The 16,209-nt window shown below is 38.0% G+C and overlaps 1 protein-coding gene across 5 annotated transcripts in view; it reads right to left on the reverse strand.

Annotated features, from left to right (window-relative positions):
- The window catches only part of EFR3A (EFR3 homolog A), a 105,700-nt gene that overhangs the window by 81,085 nt on the left and 8,406 nt on the right, over nucleotides 1–16,209 (reverse strand). For 2 of the 5 annotated variants that reach the window (XM_045812215.2, XM_045812216.2), the window contains exon 1: nucleotides 15,272–15,376. The exons of the other annotated variants lie outside the window; for them this stretch is intronic. The gene's annotated coding sequence lies outside the window, so the exon portion shown is untranslated. Of the gene's footprint in view, nucleotides 1–15,271; nucleotides 15,377–16,209 lie in introns of those variants that run through there. 5 annotated transcript variants of the gene reach the window in all.

The raw sequence follows: 16,209 nt of genomic DNA on the forward strand, positions 1-16,209 counted from the left end.
CATATAAGGGATGACCAGCAGAGGAGGAAGTGGAAGAGAAGACAACTACAGAAACAGGAAGAAAACTATAAAAGAATAGTGTCAGAGGGGCGCCTAGGTAGCTCAGTGGTTAAAGCATCCAACTCTCGATTTCAGCTCAAGGTCATGATCTCAGGGTCCTGAGATCAAGTCCCACGCTCAGCAGGGAGTATGCTTGAGATTCTCTCTCCCTCTCCTTCTGCCCCACCCCCTGTGTACACAAGGCTGTCTTTCTAAATAAATAAATAAATAAATAAATCTTAAAAAAAAAAAGAACAGTGTTAGAAAAACAAAGGAGTTTTCCACATCTTGTACCTTCTACAAAAGTACCAATTACTTACAAATAAGGACTTCAAACAATACTCAAAAAAATGGAAATTAAGATCATTTTTAAAAACAAAAAAATCTCAGATTTCACGGTAATGTGAATTAAAATTTCACGATGGATTAAACATTTTGACCAAAAATAAATCACAGCAGTGGCAGTTTCAGAATATACAGACTGAAAATCACTGTTCAAGAGACTCTATAATTGATGTGGGGGGGGGGGGAGAGACTGAGCACATACTTTATGATTATGGTTCTTATTAAAAATGTCAGATAATACAAAAGATTAGTAATAAAGATCTAGTAATATTTCACTACTGTTTTAATCAGTTTTTAGTAAGATACAAATCTTTTACCTAAAATATAGAACCAGATTATGTTCTATAATTTTGAGTAAATAATAAAGGATAAAATAGTTGACTAGAATGAGATAATCACAAAACAAGAGTTCTACTAAAACAAAGATCAGAAAAAGAAAATTTTACATCTGTGGAATACCTACCCTTCATTTGGCACTTGAGTGTTGAATGTATAACTAAGGCAGAGATTTCTTCTAATAAGATCAAGAATTGGTCACTAGTCTTATTCTAATAAGAGATAACAGTTTAACAAAAGCTCCACATTTGGGGAGTTTTTCCAAGACAGACATTCAAAGAACATTTTAACTATCTCATGGACTAGTCAACCAACCAAATTAGGCTTATAATGTGCCTTCTACATGGAAGGTGCCAGAAATGCAAGAGGTATATATTCAGGAAGTTCTCAATCTGGAAAGATAAAATTCAAAAATTCTAGTTGTCACACTGTATTTTTCATCATGAAAGATAATTTTAAGATTGGGGTTACAGAACTACTGTCAGTTATGTTGGGGAAGTTACGATGAACAGGAAGTTCTAAAAGGCTGGAAGTTGACAAGGTTCTCACAGCTCTGCAATCTCACATCCATGTCTGTTCTATCACTTGGTTTCATGTGTCACAGTAGTTTGAGTTTCCTAAGAAGGGGGCCTATATCTACCTAACAGAGCTCCTTTTTCCCTTTTATTGAAATAATGAACAAATGAAAATTCAATTTCCAATAAGTAGAGATCAAAAAGCACAAATCAATAAACACCAACCACTAACAAAATTATAAATTAAAGATTTGTGAGGTTTTTTTTAAGATTTTCTATTTTTAAGTAATCTCTACACCCAACATGGGGCTTGAACTCACAATCCCAAGATCAAGAGTCACACACTCTACTGACCGAGCCAGCCAGGCACCCTAATCTGTGAGTTCTTAATACACCTATATTGGCTCCTAAGACTGTCTTGCATTTTATTTTATACGAGTATATGCAGGACCACCTATAACCAAGTAATGTCATATTTATTTTGGTGACCATGTTTACTTCTGTGTCTAAAGCCACAATGGCACCAAGTAATCTTCTAAAGTAAGAATATTAAACTTTTCATAGAGTATTTTTCAACCTAGGATGTAAGAACATTGTCAGGGTCAGAAATTTTGAGTTGGGGAAACATCAACCTAGAAAGATTTCTAATCATTGCCACAAACCTCTGAATTTAGCTCATTTAACAATTCTATAGGTTAGATATAGAAAAGGCAATGTTCTGCATATCACATCTTCAAAAGCGTAAGTAAACTAACACATATGAAGAAGAGGGCAGGATTCTCTCTCGCTGTTCCTTTCCCCAGCCAACCTACTCACCCCCTGCGTCAGCCTGGCATTATTCATCAAGGAAGTTGCTGATGACCACCTGATGCTGGGCACAGTCCACTCTTCTCTGCCACAACCACCACCACTATGTGTTTAAGGGACCTATTGATCCATTTTTCTTAGGGGTCTATAAACTCCTCAAGGACAGGGCTGTGGTTGACTCATTTCTGAAAGACTCAGGGCAATTTTGAAAGGGTAAGGATTCAGAAATGTCTAGAATGCAAGCCTACAGTGATATACATTTTTCCTTTCTGTGAAAGCAAAACGAAATCTTGGAAATTTGTGGAGTCCTCTTTGATATATGAGAATCAAGACAATCTTTTTTTAGATTAAATTAGTGGTAGTCAAAATACTACAACAGAGGGGCACCTGGGGTGCTCAGGGGGTAATCCCAGGGTCCTGGGATCGAGCCCTGCATCGGGATCCCTGCTCTGCTGGGAGCCTGCTTCTTCCTCTCCCACTCCCCCTGCTTGTGTTTCCTCTCTCACTGGCTGTCTCTCTCTCTGTGAAATAAATAAATAAAATCATAAAAACAAAATACTACAACAGAAAAAGAGCATTTGACCCCCACTTAAAATACATAAAAATTTAAAGTGGTTATCACACAAACTTGTAGTTGTGTTTCTTGAGCTGTACAGAAAGTAAATTTTGGCAGCAGGCAGGTATATAGCTTCAATAGAATTTTTAGTATTTGGCACCATGTGTATGCCATGATATTTCATTTTCCAGTACTGTGTCACAATAAAGCTTTAAGGCTTTGATTTCATGATCATACAAAAAAAAAAAATAAGGTACTAACACATTTTTTCTCTCTTAAATTTCATCATTGTTGAAATGTGCTACCATAACATTAAAAAAAGCAGTATCATAGTCTGTTGATCTTAACTATAAGTAGTATATATCTACAAATAAGTTAAACTTGAAATTACAGAAGAGACAAACTGGCCTTTTAAAATCAACATAATACATTCTGAAACTCTGTGACTAATACACTGCAATCTGAGATCAATAAATTAAGCCTCTGAAACAGCCATCAGAATATTTGAACTAATGCTCCATTTTGCCTTTCATGATTTTTAAAGCATGCATAATTTTTAAGCCATGATGTATATCAACATTATGCTGGTATGTTCACTGTATACATTACTGTTCTCTGTTCTGTGCCTTATTAGCAGAATCTGGAGAAAGAGAGAGGATCTGGAGATTTTGTTTATTTTAAAGTTCCTGCAGCCAAAGGGGCGCCTGGCTGGCTCAGTTGGTGCAGCATGTGACTCTTGATCTCAAGGTTTTCAGCTCAAGCCCCACACTGGGGGCAGAGATTACATTAAAAAAAAAAAAATCTTTAAAAAAATTATATATAAAGTTCCTTCTGCCACAGAAAACAAATCATTTATTCTTTAGAACTTTTCCATTCAGATTTTTGTAAAAGAATATTTGTATCCTTTTTATGTTCTTGTGTTTTCTATTTAATGAACTTTGAAATCTAGTCAAAATTTCTTCATAATCATTTCTATGTAATCCTCTGCATGCTCTTCATTACATTTTAGTGGTCAGAAATGGGGTACAATGCATTAACTGTCTGCAAGAGCTAAGGAGGTATTTTACTGTTAACTGAAGAGTGTTTTGCCCTACTTAATGGATTCTACAAAAATGAACTGCTGTGGGTCTAACTGTAGATGGACTGTGGTATGGTATATTTGAAAGCTGCTAAATGTAATTCATAACAGTTAACAAAAACCTTCCTTCCTTTAGTTAAAAAAATGCTTAGCACAGAATGTCACACAGGAAATGTTAAATATCAGGTACTACTCAAATATTGAAAGGACACCATATAAAAAACGATGGCATCATGGGATGACCACAAAGAACAGAACTTATGATAGAAGTAGGCAAAAGTATTGATAATTCCGAGAGCTTCCCACAGGATCAGCTACCAGTTGCTGTCAAGACTCAAACTAGAGATAAAACTAAGTAACCTAAGATTTCTTCACTCAAAATGCACATGACATTCTGTCTTAAATGCAAACATTAATGAATACCAATTATTTGAAAAGTACTATAAAAGGTAATGCAGAAGTACAAGAAAAGACCAATATTTGCAGTGGAAAATATTACTTAACAAGGACTCGTATGTTTGAAAGGGTAGAAGAAAGACCCACATGGACACAGTATTAATAAAATGAAAGAGAAGTGAGAAATTAAATTCCAACAAGAAAAGTCTAAGATTGATTCTTAGAGGATGAGAACAGTGAGCTCAGCCAAGCATGAATGCAAAGTAAATAGACGATTCCTTAGAGATCAGAAGGAAACATTTTTGTGAGCTGAAATGATCAGGAAAGTTTCTCATTGCAAAAGAGCTGATCTATGAGCCAGCCTTTCAACAACAGGAAGAAAATGAACAGAGGTTAACAGGGAATTCCAGAAAGGCTGGGGAAAACAAAAGCTATCTTGGAGTAGCAAAATGACTAATGCAGCTGATTCAGCTGTGGGGCCTAGGAGAAAAAACCCACCAGAATGATAACTAGCAGGAGCTGTACGAATGCACATATTAATATACGGAGTTCTCTCGCCTCAAAATTTTAGAAGATCTTGGACACACGGATGAGAAGTTTCACTTCGTACACAATATGAACAACCCAAAATGTATGAGCAGGGAAATGGCATTATGAAACTATGTAATTATGAGTTTAGTCTGTTGACTGTGTCAAAGGATTAAAAAAAATCACTTGGTGAAAAACTTTAAGATAGCCACAGTCACAGCTATGAGGGAAAATGCAAAATCAAGGACAAAGTAGGGAGATCTTTCTATTAAAATCTGGTTTAATACAACGGTACCTAAAAAAGCATTTAATGTACTAAACACAGCACAAAGAGTAAAGTTTAAAAAATATAATCAGATTTTCAGATTTATATTAAAATAACTTTAGTTTTTTTTTAATTTTTATTTTGTTATATTAGTCACCATACAGTACATCCCCAGTTGTTGATGCAATGTTCCATATTTCATTATTTGCATATAACACCCAGTGCACCATGCAATATGTGCCCTCCTTAATACCCACCCCCTCCCCTCTGAAGCCATCAGTTTGTTTCCCAGAGTCCACAGTCTCTCATGGTTCACTCCCCCTTCTGTATACCCCCCCTACATTCTTCCCTTCCTTCTCCTACCGATCTTCCTATTTCTTGTGTTCTTTTCTTTTTTTTTTTTTTTTTAAAGATTTTATTTATTTGACAGAAAGAGACACAGCGAGAGAGGGAACACAAGCAAGGGGAGTGGGAGAGGGAGAAGCAGGCTTCCCGCTGAGCAAGGGAGCCCGATGCAGGGCTTGATCCCAGGACCCTAGCTAGGATCATGACCTGAGCCAAAGGCAGATGCTTAATGACTGAGCCACCCAGGCGCCCCTAGTTTCTTAATTAGATGTAAATTAGTATCATTTCTGAGTATATAAAATTATTGACGGCAGGATCTAGAAATGATTCTTATGGTATAAAAAGCTGATTATCAAAAAAAAATTTAAAAGCTAATATCATAGTTTGGTAATAAATAACCTCTACACTGGTCCTTAGTTTTCATGAGAAACAATCTACTAAACATTCTTTCCATGGCCTGTTTTTATGGTATATGAATAAGCAACTCTTAGCAGGATACACCAATGATAGTAAAGCAAGTCAACAGGGACTTAGAACAAAAGCTAAATGTCAAAAATGTTCACACTGCTTCAGGCTTCAGATTTTTAATTACTCAAAGAAAGAACAAACCTATTAAATCTACCAATGACAATTTCAAAGTCTATCTCATTCTCCTATGCTTGCTACCATTCCCACTTCCTTGTAAGTCTAAGGACACTGATTTTTTTTTTAAAGATTTTATTAATTTATTTGAGAGAGAGCAAGCACAAACACGTGTGAGCAGGGGTGGGGGGCAGAGGGACAGGGAGAGAGAACATCCCAAGCAGACTCTGTGCAGGGCTCCATTTCTTTTCTTTCTTTCTTTCTTTTTTTTTTTTTTTTTTGATTTTATTTATTTATTTGACAGAGAGAGAGAGAGAGAGACAGCAAGAGGGAACACAGGCAGGGGGAGTGGGAGAGGAAGAAGCAAGCTCCCAGGGGAGGAGCCTGATGTGGGGCTCGATCCCAGAACGCAGGGATCATGCCCTGAGCCGAAGGCAGATGCTCAACGACTGAGCCACCCAGGAGCCCCAGGGCTCCATATCTGACCCTGAAATCATGACCAGAACAGAAATCAAGAATTAGACACCCAACTGACTGAGCCACCCAGGCACCCCAAAGGACACTGATTTCTAAGGAAAGCTGAAGATACACTGGTTTGTAGGACATGGTTCTTTCCACACTGTACACTGGCAAAGGTTAGTTAACCTTAGCTAGCTGATATAGGCTGCCATTTTTTCCTCATTTTCATTCTTTAATACTTACTTTCTAAATTAACTTGCCATGCAGGTAACAAAAAAGTTCACTGAAATTTTTGGTTCAAACCTAGACTCAAAAAACAGCCTTTATTCCTCATCAGAAGTTGTCTGACTGTGGCATTTCCAGTTTGTGAAAGTGAAAAAAAAAAAAATCTGACATTTTCCATATGCCTTTAAAAAGGCTGTGAAATTTATAAGGCAAAATGAACACAGAAAGAATATGAGTATGAAATATTTCATTATATGTCAGAAATATACTGCGAATATAATGGGAAAGATGATTAATGTATCCACAATTAGACAATTTATAAGATAGTTCAGTCAGAACATACCTACAAAAACCAAAATCACTTATTTCATAAAATATACATGATTTAATAGCCTATTTCAGCTATATATACACATACTTATTTAAAGATTTAAAAAGTGGGACACTAGGGTGGCTCAGTCAGTTAATGGTCTGTTCTGCTCAGGTCATGATCCCCAGATCAGCGGGGAGCCTGCTTTTCCCTCTGCCTGCCACTCTCCCTGCTTGTGCTTTCCCCGCCCCCCCCCCGACAAATAAATAAATAAAATCTTTAAAAATAAGTTAAGATTTAAGAAGTGGAGTCAGTTGTACTTTGCCAAAATAGGGATCTCTCCATTTATTTATGCTTCATTGCTAGGCTGGTCTTAGAGGTAAACCTGGACACAGTTTCCACCTTTTCAGCCTCACTTCCCAAATAAATCACCTCTTTCACAATAAAAACTGTCAATACTCACAGCTCTCAAATCAAGTCCCAAACTCTTTCCTTCTCATGCATTTGTTCATGCCATTCTATCCATATAGAATAGCCTACCTTAAAAAAAAAAAAAGTGGTATCGATAATATGCATTCAATAGTGAAGTAATAGGCATTCCAATTACAAAAGATTACTGGAAGTGAAATCCCCTACAGGTTTTAAACTAGTAGGTTCAACCATTTCAAACATGGTATCATGTTCAAACATGGTATCAACTCATCAGAGTTGATAAAGAAAGCATGAGACAAAAGGAACTTTAAAAAGAATTTGCAACAAACTGTTAAACAGAAAGTCAAAAATGAAGGCTAACTCTGCCTAGAAAAGAAAGGCAAGAGCTTAACAAGCAGGACAGTGGGAGAGTTCGGAGTTGTCAGGCTCCAGTACATTAACCTGTGGTAACAAAGGTGTCCGTTTCCTGGTCAGGAATACTTGAGGATTAAAGAGAGACATGAAAAGTAAAGCTAACTTTTTAAAGCAATGAACAAATACTGTGGGATGCACTGTGTTGCCCAAAAAGATATGCTGAAGTCCTAACCTGAGTACCTACAAATGTGACCTTGTTTGGAAACAGTTTTTGCACAAAGTCATACTGGATAAGGGTAGGCCCTTCATCAATAACTGGTATCCTTATGAAAGAGAGACAGATGGAGACACACAGGGAAGGCCAGGAGAAGACAGGAAGAGATGAGTGATGCTGCCACAAGCTAAGAAACTCAGGACTGCCAGCAATCACTAGAGCTAGACCAGGAAAGAAGGACTCTTCAGAGCCTCAAGGGGAGCAGGGCCCTGCCCACACCTTGATTTCAAAATTTGTAACTTCCAGCACTGTGGGAATACTCTGCTGTCCTAAACCACCCAGTTTGTGCTACCTTGTTACAGCAGCCTTGGGAAAGGAATACAAGTAAAATTTCGTACAGCGTAGACCAGTGAGTTCTATAGTAACCAGATGTGTACCATTCCTTTCAAATCAATTCAAATGCCAAAATGACTTGAAGTCAGCCTCCAGAGAATGTAATTCATTCCTTGATATTCTAGTCATTCAGATTCAAACATTCTTTCCCCATCCCAAAAGCATACAAAATGATGGAGATATGGAAAGAAAGAATTTTTACTCAATTCTACCAATTTTCTTCAGGGGCTAGGTATACTTAAGTTTAGGTAAATGAATATTTGGTCTTGGTAAAAGAAAAAGCAACCAAGCCATCAGTTTACATCAAGGTTTAATAGACAAGCATTGTTTTTAAAATGGAAACATTTTAACTAAAAAACTTTCACTTTCATGTCTTAAACACATCTATCAAGAGGTTCAACATAACTCCCCCTAAATTTCTATGTTCAATCCCAGCACCTCATAATGTGACTTTATTTAGACACCGGGTCTTGCAGAGGTAATTAAATCAGGATCAAGTCATCAGAGTGGGCCCTAATCCCGTATGGCTGGTACCTTGCAAAAGAGGTGAAATTGAGACAGACACGCACAACACAGGGAGAACTCCATGTGAACATGAAGGTGACCATCTACAAGCCAGGGAGAGAGGCCTGGAACACACCCTTCCCTCACAGCCCTCAGAAAGACCTGGCCAACACCTTGATTTCAGACTTCTGATCTCCAGATCTGTAAGCCAATAAATTTGTTGTTTAGGCCACTCAGCTTGTGCTTTGTTACAGCAGCCCTAGGCAAATTAACACAACGTCAAATATTAAATGCACGTTCCATAAGACACGAATTCTGGTTTCATGGATATAGTGCAAGATACAGTAGAAAACCATAAGACCTAACCAAATGGCTAATTTACCCCAGGAATTCCCTGCTCTTATTCCTTATCAGTCAGTCTGGTTCTTTCAGAATGCTTTCAACAAATATGTGAGTACTATACTCCAGTTTTATCTTCCTTTATGCTCACCATCTTATGATGAATCAACGTTTACAGGTCACACACAGGGAATCAGAAAGGTAAGTGTCCAAGGTCACACAACTAGAAATGCTGGATCCAGTTAGGAGCCTGTGCTCGTTAACAGTTTATGCACTGCACTATCTTCCTGAGATGGCTTAAAAACAAAATAAACAAACGAATCTGAACTGTTCTGTTTATGGAGACTAAAGCAACATAGTCAAAATATTACGCGGTTGCCAAAAGACTATAGTCCTGTTACCATGGTACAAAAATCAAGTCAGATAGCAGAGAATGGAGAAGTGACGCCCAGTGTGAGAATGTGTCATATAACAAAACATCCCATTTCTAGAAATTATCTTCTTTTCCTACTTATAAGTTACTCTGAGCTCTAAAATACCCCTAAGAATACAAGAATGTGTATGAAAAAGTGAGCTGCTTTTGTTAGGCTCTTCGAGTGCCTCCCCAAAAAGTTACTGCAAATCATCAGCATACCATACTACAAGCAAGAGCTGCATGGAACCCTAGACCATTGGGAAAAGGGGGCGAGAATGCCAAGAGGTCACAAACTCACAGCTAAATGACAACTGCTGCCTAGGATTCCTCAAAGCTCTCCTACTCACTGTGCACTGTGAGTTTCTGCTTGTAACAACACAGCACTCTAGCACAAGTGTCCCAAAACCAATAAGGAGACTAACGGAAGCAATTCTATGTAACCTTTCACCAAATTCTAGCAGCAAACCCATACTCTAAGCAATTTCTGGTTTTGAAGCTACAGCCCACTATTCCTTTGTAACATGGGAATCCTCTGCTTTATCATAGTTTGAGCAGGCAGAGAAAAAAGTCCAGTGAATTCTCCCCTCCACTAATATGACTGTATTGTGATTACGGTAATCTGATACTGGATGATCTTAAACTTTAAGTTTAAAAATCCACAGATAAAAATTTCTTCTTCACAATGAGATTAAAAAGAACTGGAATTTCAGATCTTTAATTTTAGCCAAGTCTCCTAATATTTATCGAAATGTTGAGTCTTACTGAACCAAATCTGGAAGGGAAAAAAAGTGGGGCATCTGGAAATTCATATTTATAAGTACTGCTCAGGTAATTGTTCAGGTTTTTGTTTTATGTAAAAATCAAGTCTTTCTCCACATTTAAAACAGGTAAACTTTCTGGGATGCAAACTATATCTCAATAAAGGTGTTTTTAAAAATCAATTCTTTCCTTCTTTATACCTATTGTTATCTTAATGTGTATCTGTAATACTAAGGTCATGGTTTAAAACCCTACTGCTACCCTACTGTACACAGTGAAAACCCAGATAAGGAAAAAGATAGGGATGAGGGTTCCTCAAGTTTTTTAGCTAAGCTCTTTTTCAAAAAGCACCGACAAATACCATTTCTACTTAAACAAACTAAGGCACTATAGTCTAGAAAAATATACCCTTAAATCAAAAGAGAGTAATTTGTCACTCATATGAGCAAAAGAATGAACCACAGGCAATGACTGAAATGTTTCTCAGTTAATTAGGTTGATATGAGTTATTTTTAATTAAATATCTTCTGATTATTTCACAAGTAGGATATGAGTTATATCAAGCAAAATTCAAAACAGCTTTAAAATTCCCCAAATACTTAGATTTTAACAAATGCGTATTTCCTCATTAGTCATAGAATAACAAAGTGTTAGATCTGTTGGGAATGTTTGTAACTTCCAAAATTATTTTTAGAACAAATACATTTAATATAACAACAGCGCTGAGTCTTCTTATAAATTTCACAACACCCACAGTGTCTATGCCATATGTTGAAAATTTTCATTTGAATTGAGATGATTAAATTTTCTGATTAAACAGTAAAGGAAAAGACAGGTAACACTGTAATTATGTACCTAAATGGAATGAATATTTTAAGTTATTTTTTATCCCAAGTTTAAAGATAGCAAAATAATAGGGTTTGCTGATAAGCCTTGCTAAGTACAAAGTTGAATAAAAAAATATTAAGCTACTAATTTAAACCTTCAAGGTTCAGTGTTTGATACAGTCTCCCCAAACTTCTAACTAAAGCACAGAGACTCTAACCATTTTGTATTCACGACATATACAAGATTTTGGTAACACTAAATCAAAAGCCTAAGACTTCTTTTACTTTATTTTTTTAAAGATTTTATTTATTTATTTATTTGAGAAGGGGAGGGGCAGCAGGAAAGGGAGAGAGAGAAAAATCACGAGCAGACTCCCTGCTGCGCATGGAGTCCAGTGCTGGGCTTGATCTCAGGGTCCTGAGATTATGACCTACACCAAAATCAAGTCAGATGCTTAACTGATTGAGCCACCCAGGTGTCCCTTTTTTAATTTATTACACACATACATTATGGTCATTATGGTTACACACTGATTCTTAGGTTAATCAAAACTCTAACCTTGTCTAATATTTTTTTAATGAATCATAAGCTAAAATCTGATGCTGTAAGATTTCAATGTATTACTAAATTTTCCTCAAGTTCAAAGATAAGACATTATTACTAATGCATGGAAGGAAAAACCCAGCAACTTCCTGTATTGTTACACACAAAGAACCTGTAAATCTGTATAGATTTGTACTATTCATTTTATTACTGCAACTACTGAAACTTATTTACTCTTGAGAATTCAAAAGACTCGGTGGAAAATTATCTTTTATGGAAATACTCAAATTGTTTAACAAGGTTGAAATACAATTTTAGGTTAAAAAAATTAACACTGGTGGAATCAACTGCTGCCCAAACAAAAGCTCAGCAGCCAAACCACACTTAAACTCACCCCTTCCTAATGTCCTCAGAATCACTGGACACAGAGCTTTTAAAATTGTTCAGCCCTTACGCAACTCTACATTTATTGCAGTATTATTTACAACAGCCAAATTATGGAAGCAGCCCAAGTGTCCACTGACAGATGAATAAAGAAGATGGGATATATACACACATAAACACACACACATATACAATAGAATATTATTCAGCCATTAAAAAGAATGAAATCTTGCCATTTGCAACAACATGGATGGATCTGGAGGGCATTATGTACGATAAGTGAAATAAGTCAGAGAAAGACAAATACCATATGATTTCACTCATGTGGAATTTAAGAAACAAAACAAAGGAGCAAAGGGAGAAAAAAAGAGACACAAACCAAGAAACAGACTCTTAACCAAAGAGAACAGATGGGGTTACTAGAGGTGGTGGACACGGGGATGGCTTAAATAGGTGATGGGGTTTAAGGGGTGCACTTGCCTTGATGAGCACTGGGTGATGTACTGATTTGCTGAGTCACTGTACTGTACACCTGAAACTAATATAACACTGTATGTTAACTACACCGGAATTAAACATTTTTTAAATTGTTCAGCCCTTAACTAGCATGTTGCTGTACCCTATCAGGGCCGGCAACAAAAAGAGCAGCAATATTTCTGTGCTGCTGAAAAAGAGAACAGAGGCTGCTTACTGAGTTACACTGAGTAAATACACGGGAAAGAATGGACAGAGAGGGAAAAAAAAAGGGGAGGATTAGCTGTGTAAGGGGAGAAAATTGGGCCGAGCGCTCAAAAGAGCTAACAGAGGCGCTCATGTGACAGCTCAAGTGCCTGATGCCTCTCACTTCTGTGAGATAAAGCAGTTCATCAGCAAGTTCTATCTGCCGCCAGCAAATCATTCAATTCTTTCACAAATACACATAATAATGAAACTCCACAAAACACAGCAAGATAAGTTAATAGTTCAGTTCTACATGAAATATTTTAGATCACATATGTGGAGCTGCCTTAATTTCTATTTGCAAACTGCACAAGTATGCATGTCTACCCAGGAGTTATAGAACAGCATACATCCTCTTAACTAAATATAGTACGACAATCTCTTCCCCCAGCTAAAAAGCAGTACGAGACAGTTCAGGACATAAGTACAGGACAGTACATACCATGGTTAAGACATACAACCATCTTTAGATACCTAAGCTTTAAAGTAAGATTTTTTTCTAACACTTCATAAATTATTGTCATAGCATCAGATCAAACAATGAGAGACTGTCTAGCTTTGTTCTTTCTCTTCTTGCTATACTGGAATGTTTCAAATGCTACTATAAACAAATGGACTGCCATGTGAGTCTTACACAGTTCTTGTCACGCATTTATCATGGTGGTATTTGTTTTAGTAATGCCCCACCTGCTCCCTCTTTGGTTCCTCTGCCTATTTGATCCTTAAAAGGACATGTTCCTCAAGGATCTGCCCTCAGCCTCTTTTGTCTTTACAGCCTATCCTTTAGTAACTTTGCCCAGTGTCAATTCCTACAAATGCACTCTGAATGTCCTTTCAGGTATCACACACCACATCCTAAAATGGACTCACATTCCATCTTAATTTCCCCAATTGCTCTTCCTCCAGAAAGTCCCAAGAGCAATTTGCCCAAACAACCAAGCCTGAACCTTCAGAATGAATCCCAACTCCTCCTTCTCCCTCCATGTCTCAACCAATTATTTCTGTCAACTGTACTTCCCCAGCAGTATACAGACTGGTCCACTGCAATCTACCCCACCGCCATCACCCAAGTCCAAAGCCCATCACTCAGACTACTGTACTTAAATACCTCTACCTGTTCTCCTTCCAACCTCACTGATGTTTCCATAGCAACCAGTGTTTCTCTTTTAGTAATCTGAGTCATTCTACAAATATACAAGGAATTTGTACCATAGGCCAAGCACTGTATCAAAAACTACAAATGGTGGCAAAGGAAACAAGGATAGGTATTTATAAAGCTCCCTGTCTGGTCAGTGTAATTATGTGCTCTTGACTTGTCTTCTCCACCAGACTAATAAGCTTCAAGAGAGAGGGCATGACATCCACAATAATGTTCATCCTGTCCAGCATGAGGATACTGCTGCGTCCCCAGTGTCTATAAAAACTGACACATAGTAGGGATTGAATGTGTTAAGACAAAATTACCAAACACACACACACACACACACACACACACACAGCCTTAAAGACTTCACTTTCCCCAGTACCAATCACTTACTTCAACTGGCTGCTGGTTATTTCCACCTCTTTGACTTATCCCAAACCCTTTCCTCAAATCCATGCTTCTCCTATGACTCCCCAGGCTTCTGATGCCATCTTCCACTCAAAATTACCCTGCGGTCTCTCCCCTAAACTCCACAACACCATTTCCTTCTTTGTGTTACAGCCATCTACACAAGGTTCTATAGACTTCTTAACGCCAGAGACTGCTTTATTCATCTCTATATTCCCCACCGAGCAGTGCACATGTAGACACTAAAATAACTTGCTGAATATTGAATCCCCAAGAAAAATCCAAACAGAACACCAGAAAAGCTGAGAAGTGACTCCAAGAGCACAATGACAGTGCATATGACTGCAAGGACTACAAGGAGAGATTAGACAACCCCATTCCTGAACATCATCAGAGCAGAACAGGTGAGACACCAGCAGTTCAAATGGCTTTGGTTTTTGCCTCTAGGTTCCTAAGCTCTTTTTTTTTTTTTTTTTTTAAGATTTTATTTATTTATTTGACAGAGAGAGAGACAGCCAGTGAGAGAGGGAACACAAGCAGGGGGAGTGGGAGAGGAAGAAGCAGGCTCCCAAAGGAGCAGGGAGCCCGATGCGGGGCTCGATTCCAGAACTGCGGGATCACACCCTGAGCTGAAGGCAGATGCTTAACGACTGAGCCACCCAGGCACCCCTAGGTTCCTAAGCTTTTGATTCTAAAAGACTTTATGTTTTTGTCAGAGGGCATATTCTACTGTGTGAGACAATACATTTCAAATTTTTTAAAAGCAGCCAACATTATTTCCCTACTGAAATCAAATGCAGAATCCCACAATAAAAAGAGCCACTCCAGCTGAAGCCGGATCAGGTAGAGAAGCCCACCGCTCACAGAACAGTCCGTATTGTACGTCCACAGAAGACACTTTGGAAATTTTAGCTCTAAAGGTAGCTCAAGCTTCCCCTGTGCCACCCGCCAATGTGGATCAAGAACAACATGGAATTCTCAGAAACTAACAAAGAGAATCCTGTGCCAGGGAACGGAGCTTTTGTAAAGGAAGTATAAACAGACTGACCTGGAACAGGCGTCCATCACTCTCTTCCTGCACGCGAACTGCTACACTTCATGAACCTGGTGCAGTAAGACAAGCCTGGGACAGCTTTCCAAAGGTGCTCTCATCCTTAGAAGACCAAGCAAAGAACCAGGATGAAACTGAGAGCAAAGGTACCAAGGAGTACACAAATCCCTTACGTCTGTTTCTACTTGGGGCTGCAAAGCCAAGAAGAAACTGGTCTGCTGAAGTCCACACAGTAGAGCCCAGCTAAGAGAACAGGAGAAATGCAGAGGACTTAGGCCCCAAATCCCTGCTACTGTGCATCCCCTGCAGTGCTCTTCTCTCTGCAAAAGCCCTCCTGGAACCATATTTATAGCACATGGTAATAATCTAAGAGGCAACTATCTTGTCCTTACAACATGCTGATGTTCACAAACTATTTCTACCTCTAAAGCACAATTAACATAAATTCTACTGCATCTAAGTATCCCTGAGTTTCCACTTAATACAACAAACACTTAGTAAAAATACTTGTAACTAAGTTCAAAAATCCATTTAAGTCATATGTCATAAGTGAGCCACTCATTTCAATTTCTAGGCCAATCCTTTAGCCTGACACAGTACCTTCTGCAAAGTTTATGAAGCTCCAGGAATTGACGATGGCAAATTTGACCTTATATTTCATTTTCTCTGCCCAGCAGGAGAGAGATCCATTTAAAGTTTAAGTGCAACCACAGCACAGAGAACTTTGTAGCAAAGTGCCAAGACAGCTGTTCAAAAAGCCAATTAAATACCAGGGGTGTGAAGAACACTTAGCATTACCCAGAAAACTACCGCAGCAGGAATATCATGGAGTTCAGGTACTGAAAAGAAAAAGGTACAGCTGAATAACCTACCAAGAATAAAAAACAAAATAAATAAATAAAAAGCATTCAGACAGCCAAGCCTTCTTGAAGACT

This window comes from Ursus americanus, chromosome 9 (assembly GCF_024610735.1).
Source record: "Ursus americanus isolate L20-20 chromosome 9, mUrsAme1.1.p, whole genome shotgun sequence".
In the NCBI taxonomy this organism is placed as follows: domain Eukaryota; kingdom Metazoa; phylum Chordata; class Mammalia; order Carnivora; family Ursidae; genus Ursus; species Ursus americanus.